Below are 20,578 nucleotides of genomic sequence, written 5' to 3'. Positions count from 1 at the left end.
ATAAGCATGTATGCATAGGATATATATAGAGTTCACTACTCTCTGCAGTTTCAGACATCTTCTGAGGGTCTTGGAACATAGCCCCTACAGATAAGCGGGGGCTACTATATACTCAGAAGGGGAATTGCTCTATTATTGGTAATTCTACTTTTTAAAAGATTTATTTATTTGAGAGAGAGAGGTGGGGGGAGGGGCAGAGGGAAGAGAGAATCTCAAGCAGACTCCCCACTGAATGGGGAGCCTTTTGTGGGGCTCGATCTCATGACCCTGAGATCATGACCTGAACCAAAATCAAGAGTCAGACGTTTAACCAACTGAGCCACCCAGGTACTCCTATTTTTTAATTTTTTGAGGACCTGCCATACTATTTTCCATACTGCCTGCACCATTTTACAATCCCACCAATTGTGCACAAGGGCTCCAAGTCTTCAGCATCCTTGGCAACACCTGTTATCTCGCTGTTTTGTTTTGGGGTTTTTTGGTAGCCATCTTAATGGGTATGATGTTAATATATTATTTTTCTTTATTATGTTTATTGTCTGTCCTTCTGGGCCCTGCTGCTAGCCCAGAATACAAGCTCCATTAGCAGGGGGATCTTTGTCTATTTTGTTCACTGATGTATCCCTGCACCTAGAACAGGACTTGGCATATAGTACGTGCTCAGTAAATATATGCTGTAAGAATGAATAAATGACTTGGTGAACGAAAGACACACTGACAGTATACTGGCCTTTGATTTCCTTGTTTCTATGTCAAAATCTCAATCTGGCTATCTATCTGTCTATCTGTCCATCCATCCATCCGTCCATCCATCCACAAAATACCTTTATGCAATCTACTTAGCATCTTATGAAAGCAAGTATTCTTTGAACAAATATTATTCTTTGAACACAATACCTCCAAATGAAGAGCGTGTCTTCCTCCACTGACCTTGTTTCTGTCCCGTGCTCCTTGTTCCCATCTCTGTAAATGGCTCCCGGAAACCAGAGATATATATTTTTCCTCAGCCTAACCTGGTACTCCTCTTTATCCAGTTGCCGATAATAAGTATTATAATGACTGACATTATTGAGCTCTTACTCCATGAGAGGAACACGTCTAAGTTCTTTGCATGTCACTGACTTATTTATTCCTCACAACTCTATGAGATGGAGTACAGGTCGAGTCTCTTGCCCAAGGGAAGGGCCCACGCAGCTGGGAAGTGGTGGACCCAGAATCCGTACCCAGGTAGTCTTGCTCCAGAGCCTCTGCCCCGAACTTCTACACCACTCAGGAAATGCTATTTCTACTTCATTTATTGGAAATCAGTCTAAAATGTATTAGTTCACTTTCCTAAATGTGTAAGTGAAAATAATTTGTATAATTCAGAACTGTGCAAGTCCTTCAGCTCCTTCTAGATATCACTGATCATTAGGCAGCTCGGATAACAGAGGTACCAATGGTCTGAAAGATTGTGGACAGTTATCTATGGTCAGCCTAGAGCCTTACTGGGAAGTTGTTCTTAAATAAAAGTTCTTTTTTTTTTTTTAAGATTTTATTTATTTGAGAGAGAGAGCACAAGCAGGGGGAGCAGCAGGCAGAGGAAGAAGCAGGCTCGCTGCTGAGCACGGAGCCCGATGTGGGACTGGATCCCAGGACCCTGGGATCATGACCTGAGCCCAAGGCAGACGCTTAACCATCTGAGCTACCCAGGCGTCCCTCTTAAGTAAAAGTTCTAATAGGACTTTATTTTCCTGTTTTGATGGTTTTTTTTTTTCAAAGTGGAATGTGTCAGTAACAATTAGCTTAACTGAAGACTTTGATTAGTCAAAGCTGTATTGTAGTAGATGCATTGTCATTAATGTAAACAAGGCATATCCATTATATAAACACTATTAAAAAATGGACAACTTTTTCTACTTTGAGGTTGTATTGATCTTGGAGGCCAAAGGAGCCAGAAGACAGAAGGCCCAAATCCTGCTCAAATTAAATGAATCACATACTTAAAAATAAACCACAATCCTTCTGGCACCAATTGTGCCATCTGTAAAATGAGAATAATAAAGGCCAACAATTTGAGATTTCTGAATTAAAGTTGCAAAAATAAAAAAACGAATGTAATTATAAGCCTAAGACAAGATGACTGCAGGTCCAGAAATCGTCACTTCCAAGTTTTAAGCCGATTTCGTGTGTAACAGCCCACATTATTTAAGTGCATCTTCCATTTAACATTCAAATGAGATGCTGTTAGATCCCATGATTTTAACCCAAAAGGATGCACTTTAACATCCTAAGAGTGCCTTTAGAAAACAAAAGATGCAGTACCAGCCAGAAGCTATTCAGGCTGAGTTGCACAGATCACAGGGTCTTGGGAGGAGACAAGCACTGATTGTTACCAGAAAACTCGAGGTCAGTACTTGCAGTTCCATTCCCACCACCCCGGCGCTCCCTTCCACAAAGGACGGTAGTATAGACTGAAAAGTTGCAATTATTCTCCGGCTCGCTCTTTCAGCCTCACCAGAGAATTCAACTACTTCAGACATTCCCAAATAACAGCAGCAAATGATGTTTTTCGGCCCTTTCTTTACAATATCCAAAAAAATGGAGAAGGTAAAGAATGTCGTAAACCAGCAGTAATTTCAGTTGAAGTATGATTTTTTAGATAAGCATTGCTAGATAAAATAGGAAGCAGGGCTCTAAACCTAACCTGATTTTTTAAAAATACCAAACTAATGCTTTGTTGACCTATGCGGTTTTTCCCTTCCCCACCCTTTCCACTCCAGCCCCCATAACCTGTTGAGATTCTGAAATGGAAAAGGGCCTGTGCAGGTCCTTGCTAGTAAGTCAGAGCATTCCAAAAAGAGCCTTGGTTTGACTTTTGCTTGCAAAAGAATATACTGTCGGTTAAAACAACAAGAGAAAACCACAGTTGAACACACACAGCCTGATCCTGACCACCCAGAGGCCGGCCTGGTATCCTCTGTCAATCGTCCTGGAGATGGCCAGGCCCGGAGCAGCCCTCACAGCCTCTGTCCACACTGTTTATCAGACAGCAATTTTTTTCCAGTAAGTATAGACTGGCCCAGGCCATTCCTACAGTCTAGCACATTATCTATAATACGGTCGTGAGTATTTAAAACATCTTCTGCCAAGGAAGTCCTATTGTTTCACAGGTGTTAACAACCTCCAAATTTCTTCAAAACTAAAAAGAATTGTTAGTCATCTGAGAGTAAGTTAATTACAACTAAGTACCAAGTTTCTTGTTTTCACTTCTCATTCAACTACACTGAATCTAAATTGAGCTTAATACAACTGCTAGACCAGATTAGGAACTCTTAAAGACGGGTTCTGGGCTGCCGATTCCTTTCTACTCCCCTTGAGCATTAAGCATTCCATTTCTCTCATGAAAAGAATGACTTTAATTAGTCTTACTGACTAATGCAAAATCTATAAACCCAACCTACTATGGGTTTGTGCTCTGTAAATCCACATGGGTTGAAAAGGGAGAGGCATCGCCTCTAAATCCTCCCTGAACCATCAACATTTAAAACACTTTCCTCTATCATCTGTTTTCCAGATGGTGGTAACATCTCCCTCCTCCCCCGACCTTTGATCTGATTCTGGCTGAAAGAGGAGAGCTTGTCCCTGGCTGTTAAGGACCTAATGTGACCGCAGGCAGAAAGGCTCGAGGGATTTTAGTGTGGGAAGAGATTTAAAGACCATTTACTTTGGAAACAGCAAATGGAGTTCAACCCTCATGCCAACCTCTTTGGTAAGGGCTTCCTAGAGTCCTGTGCTGAGAGGCATTCTAGGCGTGGGCCGAACTCAGGGGGAAACCTGCTGGGATTGATTTACTGCCACAGGCTCTTGAGAGACACCAGGCTCGGGAGGGAGCCTGGCACACAGCCATGTATTTGCCGTCCCTCAGTTGATTCTACAATAGAGAGCTGAGAGACTTGTAGTCCACTGTTTTCCCTACTTGACTTTTTTAAAAAGTAGAAGTTGCAGCAATCATAAAAAAGACTATTTTGAAATATTCACAATAAATATTTAAAGAAAATCCATGCTCCCTGAAAAGGACCCCAGCTGAGGTCCTTGCTGGCATGTCCCAGAGAGAGCCAAAGGTGAATTTATTTTTATTTTTTAAAGATTTTTTTAAAAGATTTTATTTATTTATTTGACAGAGATAGAGACAGCCAGCGAGAGAGGGAACACAAGCAGGGGGAGTGGGAGAGGAAGAAGCAGGCTCCCAGCAGAGGAGCCTGATGTGGGACTCGATCCCATAACGCTGGGATCACGCCCTGAGCCGAAGACAGACACTTAACGACTGCACCACTCAGGCGCCCCTATTTTTAAAAGATTTTTATTTATTTGAGAGAGAGAGAGAGAGAGAATCTTGAGCAGACTCCACACTGAGAATGGAGCTTGACACGGGGCTCGATCCCACGACCCTGAGATCACGACCTGAGCAGAAACCAAGAGTCCATGTTTAACCGACTAAGCCCCCAAAGGTGGAATTTCTAAGCTCTTGCTCACCTGCACCCTGACAGGTGCCACCTCTCAGAATTCCACCGAGAGAGGGTTAAGTAGCATCTGAGTAGTTCTCCGGCAGTTATGTGGCTTCTGTGATAGGACTGCATGGGCAAGGAGGAAGAAAAAAAAAAGACTGAGGCTTGAGAGTCAAGTAAATGTCAGTGATCCCAAAGACAAAGGAGAATATTAAGCAGAAAAGTCAATGCGATGCTTGTTTTGATAGGAAAAATGGAGAATCAATTTCTTGAACTTGAACCAGCAAAGCTCTCTCCCTCACTCAATAGTATTTACTTGCTTTCTACTCTGCATTCAACACTGATGGACCAAGTGGGCGCACACAAGGCAAACGACACTGTTCCTTTCATAGCCAGCTTCTGTAATCTCCCTCCATGTCCCCTGAGGTGGGTTTGGATGCCAGAAGCCAAGTTAGCCCTCTGGAGAGACAGAGTTGGCCTCCCAACATCTACTCTGTGTTGTCAGCCAACTGGCTCCCAGGTGAGGAGAACATTTTTGGCAGTAACTGTAGTACAAAGCAGGCAAGAGACCTTAAGAAAAGGCAAGGGACAGGAGGCAGGCATGTGATTCTGGAGACAAATAAACACAATTAGCTGTGCTAGAAACAAACTGAAAAGCCTCAGTGGGAAGACTGAATCCTTCTGCCAAGAGAGAAAACCAAAGGCAAATTCATTTTAAAAGAAACCTTTTCCTTCCCTTGGCAGCCATGGCCCAATGACAGTCATATTTTCTGTCCAGTCCTTTTCCTTGTGGGTTTCTCCAACACCTCAAATACTATGGCAATGATAGTGCTTTACCAGGGTTGCTGACCAGACAGAATCCACTAATGTTCCAGGCTGGTCATGTCATTCATGGAGATGACAATTCCAAGCCTTTCAGAGCCATTCTGTCCCTGTGTACCTAAAGAGACCCAATTTGCTGCAGTGGTCAGGTGGTGAAATTCACAGAAATAGTAGTCACATCCCTGGATGTCTGTTTTTCCAACAGATCCAGTTGTGGTGTCGGGTTAGCTACAGCAGAGAGGTCTAGTGGCCACCACCTAGCATGGCGGTTAACAGGACAGGCTCTGGAGTTAGGCAACTTGTAAGACCGCCACCTACAAGTTGGGTGACCTTGGGCAAGGAACTTAATCTCCTTGTGTCTCACTGTCTTCATCTATAAGGATATAATAGTACCTGACTAATAAATAGGGTTGTTGTGAATTTTAAAGAATTATAATAAAGGAGTCCTTCTCTTTTAGAAATGCATTCTAAAATGCTCACAAGTAATAATAGGAATTCTGGAACCTGCTTCCAAATCATCTGCAGGTAAGGTATACATACAAAGAAGTTGGCCATGAGTTGATAATTGTTGAAGTTGGGGGATGGGTGCACGTGGGTTGATTATACCATCCTGTGCACCTCCATCTTTTTGAAGTTTTCTACAAAAGGAAGTTTGAGAGACAGAGAGAGAGAGAGAGAGAAGATAATATGCATAAAACTGCTAGCACACAACATGTGCCCAATAAACGTAATCTGTTATAGATCAGAGAGAAGGTATTCTTCTGAGGTCAAAGAGGCACAAGGATAGCAGCCTGTCTGTCTAGAGACGTGGATAGGCCCTGGGGCCAGCAGTGGGGGAGGGGGGAGTCAGACAAGCCCTGAACTTCATCGTCACTCATCCATTATTGCCCAACCGTTTCACCATTAAACCTGTTTTAAATTGATTATTATTCGTTCTCTCTGCTTTGAAAGTTTACTAAATCAACCACGTCCAATAAATATTCATTATTCCTTATCTTTTAGTTAGATACACAAGTCAGGGTTTGAGTCAGCTTTAGATGAACTGGTGATTGGCTCCAAACTGAGCTGCCATCACCCCAGTCCAAAGCAAAGCACTTCCAAGCTTTAATGGCCTGAGCAGCACACATTTATGTAGTTTTGCAGGCATAGGAGATAATGAAAAAATGCTCAATGTACAGCTCCGCCACCACCTCCCACCCCCGCCACCAGAGTCTTTGCCTCCAATAGGTTCAGGAAACTGCATATATACATTCAGAGTCAGTTCCAGAAACTCCCAGCTCCTGGAATCCCCTAGATAGGGTGATGAGCTGGATGGCCAGGAAAATCCACCCCAGATTTTCACCACTCTAAAGGAGTCCTTAATTAAACTCACACTCATGGGCTCATGCCCTCTCACAAACAGTGAATAGGCCACCCAGGCTCTGACACTTACTAACTGTAATGGCCTTGGGCTAGCCATTTCATCTTTGTTTTCTCCTTTGTAAACTGGGATTATCTCCCTTCCAAGGCTGTTTTAGGGATTAGAGATAATGTAAATAAACTGCATTGCACAATGCCTGGCACAGGGTGATTCCTCAGTACATAGGAGCTACTTTATGTCTATGACTGTGTGTATGCACGGGTGTATTGTTATTACCTCCTTGGGAATTTGGTTAATATTTAGACCCAGTGGTTCCCCATGCCATGAGACATACCGAGACCACATAATTATAGTTTAATATTTTCTTTCTCTTTCATTTGACAAAATTTTGATGCAGCTGCATCCAGTCTCCTCCACAGAGCTGATGTATAGGTGACTATGTTACTGTCATCAATACTACATGTCCTCTCCTGCGTGATTCCCTTTTCTCCTTCTGTAAATATCCTGTGACCCTATCTTTTAATTTAAAAAAAAATTATAAAAAGTAAAAAGGAGAAAAATGTGGTCCGATTCAAGTCTAGCAAGGCCATTCTTACTTATTGTGAAATGTCTGCTGAATGAACATATATATTCATTAGATAGATAGATAGATAGATAGATAGGCTAATTGGAAATGTTTATCTTGTCCTTAACTTTACCTAAAACCAGCACTGTCTTTCCCCTTATCCTGAGTTATTTTTCTTCATAACATTTTTCACTACCTGAAAGTATATATTTCCTGACTTACTTGTCTATTGTCTGTCTCCCCCTGAGAAAATACACGTTACCTGAAAGCAGGGATCTTGATCACGTCTGTATCTCTAACAACACTGTCCAACTAGGGCCAAGCACGGAGTCGGCCTTTGAAAAATATTTTGTAATGGTTTCATTCTCTTTTCCTCTCTCCTAGCACCCCACGACAAAAGGGCATCTAGCTCTGCAGTCCTGCCCCGTGTACTCCTCACATGGCTGACCGCCGGGACCTGGTGCAGGAGACAGAGCGTGAGCAGCTAAGCGCATAGTATATGAAGTGGCGCCATGTGAGGTGAAGAAAAATGAAGCAGAAGGAAGTGATTTCCTCAGGGCCTTACGTGCACCACATACAGGCGCCTTTCTGATTCCTGCCCCTGTGCTATTGCTTAAGCTGTTTCTCCCATCAGAAATACCCACCTCTCTACCTAAAAGTTACCCCCCCTTTAAGATCTCACGCAGGTTGTTTCTCCTGAATCATACCGACTTTAAGAGCTCACGGTGACTCTGCCCTTTGCTAAACTGAGTGGAACACCCCCACTTCCAGGGCTTTACAGCCCTGCATGTAACTATATGCACTTTAAAGTTTTCTTTCTTTTTCATAGGAGGAAAATTTGATGATCCAAATGTAGGATAAGCTCTTTAAGCACAAAGCCATGCTTTATGTTTCTCTTGAACCCCTCAAAGTAACTAGCACGGGGTTAGGCACTTACTGCATAGTCAAAAAAAATCCCCACCCGGGAACTAACAGAGTTCTCCTTCCAATCCCACCTCTGCTGCTCTGGCGTGATTCCATTGACTCCCCCAAGAACGTCTGTTTCCTTTTTCTCGCTCATCCGTCCAAGTGCTCCTCTATCGGAACGACTCTCCAGCTGCAGAGATCTAAAATAGGACCATCTTAGATGAGACAGAAAATTGTCAAGGACCCTGACAGCAGCAACTCAGAAGGTGGCATTACATCCAGAGATGTAAGCCACAAACAAGTCATCATTCAGAATGTTTTCAAAAGGAAAAAAAAAAAAGGCCACAAAACCCAAGAAACACCTATGGCACCTCATGAATGAACCTGAACCCTTCACCAAGCCCAGATTTGATGAGTCAGTTTCTACCTGAAATGCTGCCCAGTGTCAATGACATCCCTGCGGCTTTACCTGAACCTGTCTGGGTGACATTCTAGTACTGCAGCCAATTCCAAGCTCAGCATCAGCATACGCATGAAACTAATTCCACATTTGGAAGTGCTCAGGGTTCCTGGCAGCTCAAGAGAATAGTAGCAGTGCCTTTATTTTGCTTAAGGGAGGGAATAAAAAAGCTAAGATGGAACTCTTGGAATGAATTCTTTGGACAGACTCAAATATACCATGGAGAATATAAACTTCCTAATTCAAGAGCCATCACACTTCGACATTGATTTTTACACCATTCTCCCTTTTTGTCCATTTTTAAAAATTCTTTACCAATCCTCTGCAAAGTCTAAAAGGGAAATGAGAAGGTAGTTTTCACCAACGAGAGTTTTTTATCTCAAAGAAGTATGATCTATAAGCCATATTCAATAAGGTATGTGTGTTTTAATTCCATCTTCAATTGGGTAGGGTAGGTGTAGCCCTCCTTCAGTGTCCCACCTATAGACTTATCTTTAACCTCTTGGGTATTCTCTTAGACCCCAAAGAGCAGGTGTCAAGGATAAGGCAAATTTTCAAGCTACTGATGAAAAACAACAAATTCTTTATTCCTTGGGAAGAGAAACATGTTTTCTTCTTTGCTTTTCTTAATCTTGGACTACATCACCCCAGAAGGATAAATGTCACTGCCCTTAATGCTAGCTACATCTCAAGACCAACAAAAACTCTTAAAATTGTTAACCTTTGCTTTGATCTTCAAATCCTAGGAATTGGGAATTGGTTAAAGTCAGATGTCTGCTCAGCCCGGGGGCTGAACTCTCTCAAGGCGGAAGAGCTAGCCTTGGTACTTCGCTGGGTGTACTCGTCTCAAAATTTTCAAGTCCCCTATTATCTCTATTATATATTAACATTCATCGTAATTATTAATTCTCTCACTCAACAAATACTATTCTGATATAGTATTGAATCCTCTTCACATAGAAAATACTAATAGTTTATTCACTATCTAGATGGCTTGGAGGCTTGTACCCTCCCGGACATGCAGAGAAGTAAAGTCTTCCTTAAGCCCTAGGCTTTTTTAAAAAATATATTTTATTTATTTATTTGAGAGAGAGAGAGAGAGTGAGCGAGAGAGAGAGAACGAGAGAGAGAGTGCAAGCACGAGCGGGGTAGGAGTAGAGCGAGAGGGAGCAGACTTCCCGCTGAGCAGGAAGCTCCATGTGGGGCTCCATGCAGGGCTTGATTCTGGACTCCGGGATCATGAACTGAGCCAAAGGCAGACGCTTAACGGACTGCACCACCCAGGTGCCCCAAGCCCCAGGCTTAACTCAACCTGATCATCCAACCCAGCTGACTTACTACAGAGAGCAGCAGTTGCCCACTTTTGCAGAAGTGTGGTTTCTGAACGTCATGTGGGATAACGCTGACGTCTAATTCTTCCACCCTAAACTTGTCAGTAGGTAGCCAACCAGCCGCCTCCTCTTTACACTTGCCCTAAACTTTGCTTTGGTCTGGTCATTAGAAAGCCATGATAAACAGTCCCTCCCTCCAGTTTTTAAAGGGGACTGTCATCTCTAAAACTTACCTGCAAACTGTATCCTCCATAATATTTGATGAATGAGTGAATGAATGAGTCTGTAATATTTGATGAATGAATGAATGAATGAGTGCATGCATGAACAAGATATCTTTTGGTTCCCAGACCACTGCGAAGTCCGTCCAGGTCTCACTCCACGGGGTTAGTTCCTTCTCAGCCAGGACTACCAAAGCCCCATCATGAATTTCAGCAATTCCTGGCACTGAGCATCATAAATGGGCTGAAAAAGGATGCATAACGTAGATCAGGCAGCAGAGAGGGCTTTCCTCACTTAATCACTGTGGGGTGTGGGCTTCTAGCCACATACGCCAAGAAAGCTGAGTGGAAGCTACAAGACCTAGACTGAGTGTTTGTGTTCCACCCTAAATTCTTAGCTTGAAGCCCTAGCCTCTCATGTGATGACTGATATTTGAATGTGGGGCCTTTGGGAAGTAATTAGGTTTAGATGAGGTCATTAGGACTAGGTCTCCATGATGAGATCACTGTCCTTACAAGTAGAGGAGCTCTTGCTCTTGCTCTCTTGCCCTCCCCCCTCTCTGCTCCCCCCTCCCTGCCATGGGAGGGCACAGCAAGAAGGCGGCCATCTGTAAACCAGGAAGAAGGCCCTCACCAGGAACGGAATCTGCTGGCACCTTGATTTTGGACTTCCTAGTCTCCAGAAATGTGAGAAATAAACTTCTGTTGTTTAAGCCACCTAACCTATAGTATTTTGTTATGGCAACCTGAGCAGATTAAGACATAGGGCCATTTTCCTCTTATTTAAACTGCCCCAGAGGCAGGAATTTAGAAGTTAGAGAAATGGCAACATACCAGTACTGGGGCAATAAAGAGCACCCATAAAAAATGTGGGTTGGCTGTCAGGGCCCAGCTCTGCTCCTTGAGCAAGTCACAACCTGTTTCCTCATCTGTGCAATGGGGCTAATAATAGTACCTATCTCATACGATTATTCTGAGAATTAAATGAAGTAACACAAACACGCTTCCTGACACTAGCAAGTGCTCGGTCAACAGTTATTATTTTTACAAGGCTAAAGCCAGACTCATGTTCTAGCCGTAATTCTTTTTCATAGGGTTTGCTAATCAGAAGAGGCATAAAGGTGTGGTGGACCAAGGCCCGCAGCAGTAATCAGAAGCGCTGGGAGTTTAAGTCCCTGTTTTTGACATTTTCTCACTGCGACTTTGACAAATGTCTTACCCTCACCAACCCCAAGTTCCCTTCATCTGTTAAAAAAAAAAAAAAGTCAGTATGATGATATTTGTTCTCTAGGCCTCCATAGGATGGTTGCAAAAGTTCTATTTCACAAGGAAAATAAAAACACTTTGAAATCTGTCCAACAGATGTTCACACAGGAATATTGAAAGAGGTAAATTTGTCAATATTAATTAAATACTCTAAAGCTCTAAAAACAATGTTTTTCAAACTTTTTGACTGCAACCCATTAAAAGAAACGTACTTTTTTTAAAGATTTATGTATTTATTCGACAGAGATAGAGACAGCCAGCGAGAGAGGGAACACAAGCAGGGGGAGTGAGAGGAAGAAACAGGCTCACTGCAGAAGAGCCTGATGTGGGGCTCGATCCCATAACACCGGGATCACGCCCTGAGCTGAAGGCAGACGCCCAACCGCTGTGCCACCCAGGCGCCCCAAAAGAAACGTATTTTTACATTGCAAACAGGCACACATTCATCACTAAAACAAAAGCTTAACAAAATAATTCTTATGTTACTTTGTTATTTTTAATCAGACTCTCCCTATCTTTCTCCCTTCCTTCCTCCCTCCCTTCCCCCTTCTTTCCTCCCTTCCTTCCTTCCTTTCTTCCTTCCTTCCTTTTAATGCATCAGAGTAATTTTGAAAATCTGATGCCCATGCCGTACCCATTGAAATTCTGAATCAATGGTTTGTGGTGGGGCTGAGGCCTCAGCATTCTTAAGAGAGGCCCAGTTGATTCTATTGTACAACACAACTAATGGTTTCTAGCTCACAGCTAAAAAAAACGCTGTGTTATTTACATCCTGGTCTGCTAAATACTCTCTGCACCCAGAATGGCTGCCCCACCCCCACCGTGCTGAAGCTCTGCTGCTTACAGTGAGTGGATTACTCACTCAGTGGCTCCAGTGTGCACGAGGTAAACACAGAAAGGCAAGAAGATCAAAACAGAGCCTGGGCTTTATGGGAGGTCTCCTATCTCCGCCCAGATGGCTGGTAACCCCATGCAGAGCAAAAACTGGAGTAGATTTGGACGGCTCTTTAAAAAGTAAAGGGACCCCCAAAGAACTTGTCGCTTGAGTAGAAGGGGCTAAGGGGAAAAAAAAGGGAAACTGCCAGACCTTGCTCATAGCCTGCTAAGGCTGCAGAGAAAGCTCTGGCCAGGCATAGACAAGGGTCTTGAGTAGATCCTAGAGATTAGCTCAGTCGGAGGGAGCTTCCCAGCTTGGCTATCTCCTTCCCAGTTGAGCCTAGATGAAACAGAAGGGGCCTCCACCCACAGCTCGCCTTTCCTATACACAAGAGAGGTGCGGGAGATAGACTGTCCTGTTCACCTGGCTGGAATCACCTTCAGCCTGTACTTGGCTGCCTAGCAGGACCACGGCAGAACCTGGGCCAGAATGCAGAAGGAACCACGGCGGGCCAGAGGTGTCTCCACCCTATCGTGTCTCTGCCCTACTCTCAGACACACAGATTGGATCAGGAAGCCTGGATTGGTTCTATACACAACGAGTTAAATAACCAAAGCTGTTTGAAGCCTAGTCCCTGGATTTCCTAACGAGACATAATACTAAGAGTTACCATTTACTGGACACCTTCTGTGCACTAAGCACTTTATACACATTATCTCATTTAATTCTACAATATCTCTTCAGGCACGAGTTATATAAAATCTCAGGTTTAAGGAACTTACCCAGGGACGTGCTAGGATGCTAACGCAGGTTGATGTCCACTCCAGATCCCATGCTCCAGTCCAGAGTTTCTTAGCACCACTGACATTTCAGTTGGTCATTCTTTGTTTGGGGGGCTGTCCTTTGCGTTACATTATGCTTATTAGGAGCATCTCTGGCCTCTACCCCTTACATGCCTTAACATCCCTCTCCCCTCCAGCTGTGATAATAAGAATTATCTCCAGACATTATCAGATGTGGGGCGGAGAGGAGGGGAGCACTACTCTAGTCTAAATCACCACCATGTTGTCTTGCTCCCTGGTACTTCATAAGTACGTTCACAACTACTCAGAAGAGAGACAGAGCTGGAACCAAACACTACTCTGGAGGTGATAATCAGAATACTCTAGGAAAGTACTGTACAACAATAATACCACCTTATGCTACAGTTATAGATCACTTAAAATTCACTAAGTACTTTAATAGCAGGATCTCCTTTCACGGCATATGAATGCACAGCAGGATCTAATTCTAAGAGTTAATCCTCCTCAAAAATATGAACACTATTAAGAGACCCGTATATTTAGCTTTCTTCAAGAAATTGAGGGAAGAGAACATGTAGTGAAATCCACATGAATCCTTAGTCCCATAAGCCATTAGGAGAAAAAACTTTTTGCCACTGCATGGTCCTAAGGGAACACCTTATGTGAACTCTTGGATGACAAGTCTGTTTCTACCTCTGTCTCCTGCACACACCTGCCTAAAACAGAGAACTCTCGCTAAATGTCGAACATTTCACGAAACATCTATTTCACAGCAACCCCTAGCTATTTGATTAAAACTAAGATAAAATTCTTTTCCCACATTTTTACAGCTCCCTAATTTATATCACAACAGAAACCATAGAATCGGAAAAAAATTAATGTCAGTATTTATGAAAGAGCCAAGAACTTAGTGCCAAGTTATTCTTCCCTGTCATTTAACAAACAAAGCAGATTGAAATTCGAGTTCAATGAAAACAAATGTGCACCCGAATCATCCCTTTCAATACATGCCAAGAGAACGGTGGCTATTACATTAGAAGAGTATTTGACCGATCAAGGAAAAGAATTACAGGAGGAGCTTTTAAAATTTTTTCCTTCAGATTTTCACCAAACTGTTATATCTAATATACAATAAAAATAAGAATGTTCATTTAAAAAAAATCTGAATTCAAAATAAAGCAGCTAGCAATGGTTGCTTTTTAAGATCACTTAAAAAATTCCTGAGAAGCTAGGAGAGTAAAAACAAAATGTTCCCATTCACATATTCATTTGCAAAGCCCAGCAGAGGGAATATCATTACCTTGGAAATGGTAAATTTATACATGGCTTCAAAGGACTTTTAATATAAAACTATCAATAAACAGTATTAGTAACAAAAATAGCTAGACTCTCTTGAGCACTTATGTGTCGGGCACTGGATTCAGTATTTTGCATGCAGAAATCTCATCACAGCCTCATGGGGTGCACAATCATTAGCATCTTCATTTTAAGGTAGGAAAACTGAGTCTGAAAGAGATGAAATCACTTGCCCAAGATCACAGCTAGATCAAGATTCAAGCCCTGGGTGTATGAAGCTTCACGTTACATAACCTTTAAAAAAATTGGTAATTTAGGGAAAAAATGGAAAAGGACATGTTAATTTTTCACACTGTGTGCCACGGAGTGCCAAAACTGAAACACATTTGCAGAACTCACTCTCTTCCCCTTACTTCTACATAGATCCTTTCACATAAAAACTCAAGTACCAGTCATTAACTACATGTGGGGTAAGTGACTTTCTGGGTACCTTTTTTTGGTGAGAAAACAAGTCTTTTTTTGGTCTGTTTTCTGTAAAAATGCACAGTGATGGAACCTGCCTGGTAAAGAGTACCTTGAAAGAGAAAAGAAAGGCTTATTTTCTCCAGCCCAAGAGGCCATATCGTATAACAATAGGTGATGGGACCAGTTTTTTTTACATGCACATGAGAGCATACACACGCAAATAAAGATTGCTTCAAAGCAATTACTTTCGAATCCTAAGACACATTTGCACACCTGTACTGGATGCCCCCTTTAAAACTGCCAGTCCTTCAAGAGGACTTTCATTACTTTAATGGGCATACTTCCTATTACAGCCTCAATTCGTCACCTCAGAAACCAGAGTTGATCCCGCTTGGTATTTGGCTGTTTCCCAACTGAGGAAGGTTTGCCATCATGGAGGCAATTCAGTAAATGTGTTACAAACTCTGAAGGTAACTCCAAGGCAGGAGCTCCAAAATTATGCTCAGCAATGACAGCATCACTAGAATCAGTCCACAGCTTGCCAAGATGAGTCTTCTGAAGGGGAGAAATACTCATTTGAATGTATAAATATGGGCATATTTATTATAACATTTGGATAAAGAATATAAAGAATCAGCTAGGTATGTCCAAGTAAATAAATACGCTGTGCAATAATGATAACGCAGATTTGGGGGCAAGGTTCTGACCTCCCCCTTAATGAAAAAAAAAAAGCATGTCCTGAAATGATACTTGCAAAATGAATAAATCATTTTTCTGTTAACTTGCATCAGTATTGAAGAGATTTCCTTTTCATGAAGAAAAAAAAAGAGGCCCAACATAAGCTTGTTGCCAAAATAGCCCTTGGTCCTCCCAGGAAGTTTAAATCTCAGTATGTGTCAGATTTGGACCTTTATCTACAGCACAGAAGGAAAGGAGTGGGGATCATCTCTCTCTCTGCCTGCCCCTCAAAGGCCAGGAAACTTCCAGGGGAGAAATCCACTCGATAGGACTCCTGGGGCCCTGAGTAGTCCTGAATTAACTGTTACATGAAATAATTAAACTAATTACCATACAAAATTAACCATATGGATAAGTTAATATACAATGTCAATATTATTTAACTAATTGAAGGGAGCTGGAGACCCAAAATAAACAACAGGAAAAAAAAAAACCCAGAAAATGTACTGGTCGTTTGTTTATCTTTAGACACACATTTGGCTACCCGTTCACTGAGGCACTAAGCAGCCTAGTGTCCTGCCAGTGACCTGGTCAAGGGTGTAAGCAGCACAGGGGTGGGTACCCGCTGTGACTATCTTAAGAGGGTAGTCAAAGGCCGTCCACCTTCCATGCAGGTAACTTCCTATTAACTTCGGTAGAGGAAGTCCATGCCAACACAAACAATCCAAAACTGTACAATATTTCTCGTGTTTACTCGGCTGTGGAATGCAGTGCATTTGTGGGCGCTGTGTGTCCGTGTGTGCGTGCGTGCACGCCCCTCCCCCCCCGCCTCGCTTATTTTCCTCCAGTTTTTACTCAGAAACGGCTTCTCACAAAGTATAGGAGAGTGAGGAGCAAGTAACACAAGTGGATCTAAGAATTAAACACACATTTATTATGAGTTGTGTCTAAGGCACACACACAGGTAGAGCTTCTCTGCACATTTGAAATCTCACTCCTTAACTACTCCTTTAAGCCCAGACTGTTCTCAATGGGTCCCTGGGCAAAATCACTTCTAACCCAGCTTAGAAATAGGAGATGCAGCAAAGACCCCATCGGGGCCCGCGGATCTACCCTCCGTGGGTCTGTGCTCCAGGGCCCACAAATGCATTGGGATCTGGGGTGCCCTCGCTGCCTTCAGGTCCCCGCGGCAGTCAGCGAGGTGCGCCGCTCCTTAGTCCCTCCCGCCCCCCGTCTGTGATGGCCTGGTCTTGCCCTCCGGAGTGAATGCCCTCTCGAGGTTTCCATGACCCCATTCCACCGAGAGGGTGCGTCCCCTAGGCCGAGACATTCCGCGAGTCCCTGACCCCTCACCCCCGCCCCCAGCCACCCGGGATCCTCCGCCGAGGCGTTCCATCCCTCCGACCCCCTATGCTCCACAACGTATCCCCGGCTTCCTGCACAACTCCGCTTCCCGCGCCCCCTCCAGGAGAGGCCCCCTCCTTCCTTCCCCCCCCAAAAGCCACAAGCCTCTCCACCCCCCGACCCTTTCCGGGGCTCCCCTCCCGCCCCGCCCGCCTCGGGCTTCCCCGCCGCCGCACTCCCCCCCGCCTTCAATTCCCCTCCGCCCTGCGGAGGGCGCCCCAAGAATGCCGACAGGACACCCTCGTTCCGGCAACGAAGCTCTCCAACGTCGCGGTCCTGATCCCTCAGTCCTCCAGGCTCGGGCTCCGGGAGTCCCCAACGTCTGGATCCTGACCTGCCGCCTCACTCTCAGGGCTCGGGGTCTGAGACTCCCCAACACTGGAGCATTGAACCCCAGTCCCCGGGCTCGGGTTCCTCAATGTTGCGATTCTGGGCGCCCCTCGGGGCTCGGGGTCTGGGGCTCCCCAACCTCGCGGGGACATTCCATCACCACCCCCCCGTGCTTGAGCCCGGGGGCTCCCCAACTGCGCGGTCCTGACGCTCCCCGCCCCCCCGACCGCGCGCCCGGCTCGGAGCCCCCGACTCACCTGCAGGGGCGGCGGGTGAGCCCGCGAGCGAGCCCAGCCCAGCCCGCACTCCGGCTCGGGTTCCCGGCTACCAGCTTCCCGCAGGCGGCTGTGACTGCGGCGGGCGCAGCAGAGGGGAGCGGCCCGGGGGAGGGGACCGCCGGGGGGCGGGCACCGCCCGGCTCCGCCCCTTCCCGGCCGGAGGCGGGATGCGCAGACCCGCGCGCCCCGCGCGACCGGGGTGCCGCCTCACCGAGGAAGTTGACTGACACCTCTTCCTTCCTCCCGGGGTCAGTCCCACACACTCTCCTTTCAGCTGGGAAGGCCCGCGGGCTTGAGAGAGGGACACGTTAACTGCTGTCCTATCGGTTCGAAGAACACACTCCAGAGGCCCTTTTCCAAGGCTTTTTTGCTTTTTGGTTTTTGGAGGTGTTTTTGGAAAAGGGGGACGGCAACAACAAACTTCATCTTCCATCTCAAGACCGATTCAAATTCTGGCCTCTCAGCCACCCGCATCTGCACATTCAGGGTCATTCTGCCTGTGAGATCATGTTATAACACACCAAGGAGGGCCCTGGCAGACACACATTTTCACACCCCTGAGATACACCCGTGAAGTATTCTCCTGTGACTTAGGCACCGCACAAACACACCTCTTACACTGACATGCGAGGAAACCACGTCTCTACCCCTATATCCTCAATCCACAGCTCACTAGCGCGTCCGCAATATCAATGAGCTACACACACAAGGGGACAGGGCAGGAGAGGAAACTCCACACCTGGTCCCAGACTTGCTCTCCTCACCCGTCTGTATTTTTACCAGGACAAAAATACACTTCAGATGTAGGAACATCAATTAACAAATCAAATTGGCTTTGCTATTGAAAAGCAGCCTCCATTATCTGGAAAAAAAGAAAAACCGATCGGATCCTGAGAAGATGGCCTGAACCAATGCTCCTGGAGGAGGTTCATTTGATTCATGTCATTACTTTCCCGAGACACTGGGGCCTAGCTCCGGTTTGTTGACACCTGCCACTTTGCCATTATACCACCCTGCTCCAGTAAAATGTTTAACAACACCTCACATTTGTACTGTGTTTTCACTTTTCAAAACATTTTGAAATCCATTATTGTCTTTATCTTCAGCAAAACAGCATGAAGCAAAAATAGTAGGTTTTCCAACAGGGTTTATTCGAACTTCATAAATGAAGACTTTTCAATTCAGCGGTTCAATGGCCAGGTTTGAAGCCGAGTCAGGACTAGGAAAGAGTAAGGGGCCGGGGCTTCAGGGCCACTGGTCTTCCCATAGAATCACAGACCCAGTACTCATAGATACTGGTGGAAGTGTCACAGTAGGCCTTCTGCAGATTTGCCCTCTCCATCCCTGCTTCACCCCAAAGATGTCAGGGAATCCTCCCATATTCACAAAAACACAAGCCCTCAATATTAACACACATTTATCTTTTGGCCAGAGATCATAAATGTACAGGATAGCTGATTGACAGGGAATAAAAAGTCCCTTTTTTTCCTCTTTTTGCCACTCTAGAAACAAAATTACTGGTCAGCAAATATGAAGGCCCAACCACAGACTCAATCCAACTGAAGGGGGCTGTCAGTGAGAGCTGGAGAGTCTGTGAAATGCATGCTGATTATGCTGCTTCTCCCCTGAGAGCCCCTCTACCTGGAGTGTGGAAAAGGGTCTCTTGTCTTAAAAGAAGACCAACAAGTCCTTTAAGGCCTTCTCAGTGTCACAGTAAGAAAATGGTAAATGGGGACACCTGGGTGCTTCAGTCGGTGAAGTGTCTGCCTTCGGCTCAGGGCATGATCCCAGAGTCCTGGAATCGAGTTCCTTGTCAGGCTCCTTGCTCAGCAAGGAACCTGCCTCTCCCCCCGCTCATGCTCTCTCTCTGGCAAATAAATAAATAAAATCTTTAAAAAGAAAAGAAAAGATTAAATGTTCCTGTCCTATGAACCTCTATCTAGGGGGCAGACGTGAAAGTTCAGCCTAAAGTGTAATGGGTATCAGGCATTTTCATCTGGGGGCAGAGGGTTCTGTTTACGAGTGGTGCCGTCCAGAGCCACGAGATAAGAGAGGTGGTTTCTCATTCGTCTTGCCTTTTTTCCTTTTAAGTGTGGTAAAATACTCGTGACATAAATGTTATCATCTTAACCTTTTGAAAAAACTTTTAATTGTGGTAAACATAATATGAAATTTTTTTTAACTGTACAGTTCAGTAGTGTTAAGTACATTCACATCCTTGGATCTCACACTACTTGGATCTCACACTAGCTTCTTCCATTTCTTACTTGGAGGTGATGGCCCACTTTAGTTTGGGCAGTACAAGTGACGTTTTGGTAATTCTGGAAATAAGAGCCCTAAAGTGACGTTACTATTTTTGAATTAATAAAAGCCTCCTGGATCTTTCATAAAGGATAGTAAGGATGGCCTTTAGTGTATAGAAATTCATGGCCAACCTCCCTCCATGTAGCGCTTTCATCTGTCAACAAAATTTTGATGTGGTTTTTCCAAAAGCTGGAAACAGGCAAGATCTGGGATATTACAGAATTTCCTCTAGAAAGAGAATGCTAAACTGCCAACCCAATCAACATTCTATCAGACACATTCCTTGTTCAGATTGCCCTTGAGAGCCACGGACACAGCCAATATACAGAGTAATTAAAAACTAGATATGCAAGATTAAGGAGCTATTTTTGTCCCAAACTCTAAAAAAATAATTTGGTCCATTTTATGTTGTATACATACCACACTGACACTGTTTTTCTATTGCTTTCTCAGTGTGTTTACATAGCATTGTTCTTCCAAAAAGCTCAAAGTGCTTGCGGTGACATTGTATCCCTAAACTTCATATATTTTACATGAAGTAGGAAGGGGATAGGAATTGTTACCCTCACAGTGACATGGAGAAATGGAAGTGTGCTATAGTTAAACCATCTGTTGAAACATCTATACTGGGTTATACTGGTCTACCCTAAGAGACCTACTCCTGAAAACTCATACAAGAAACAGTGTTGTTTAAAACACTAGGGGTTTTTTTGTTTTCTTTTACA

General features: G+C 44.3%; 1 protein-coding gene across 1 annotated transcript in view; it reads right to left on the bottom strand.

The window, feature by feature from the left end:
* PAQR8 (progestin and adipoQ receptor family member 8) overlaps positions 1-17,657 on the bottom strand; it is a 41,208-nt gene extending 23,551 nt beyond the window's left edge. Inside the window, exon 1 of the mRNA XM_026507256.4 lies at positions 17,529-17,657. The gene's annotated coding sequence lies outside the window, so the exon portion shown is untranslated. The remainder of the gene's footprint in view (positions 1-17,528) is intronic.
* Positions 17,658-20,578: the final 2,921 nt, after the last annotated feature.

This window comes from Ursus arctos, unplaced genomic scaffold, assembly GCF_023065955.2.
Source record: "Ursus arctos isolate Adak ecotype North America unplaced genomic scaffold, UrsArc2.0 scaffold_29, whole genome shotgun sequence".
Taxonomy (NCBI): domain Eukaryota; kingdom Metazoa; phylum Chordata; class Mammalia; order Carnivora; family Ursidae; genus Ursus; species Ursus arctos.
This window is presented reverse-complemented; position numbering and strand designations above follow the sequence as displayed.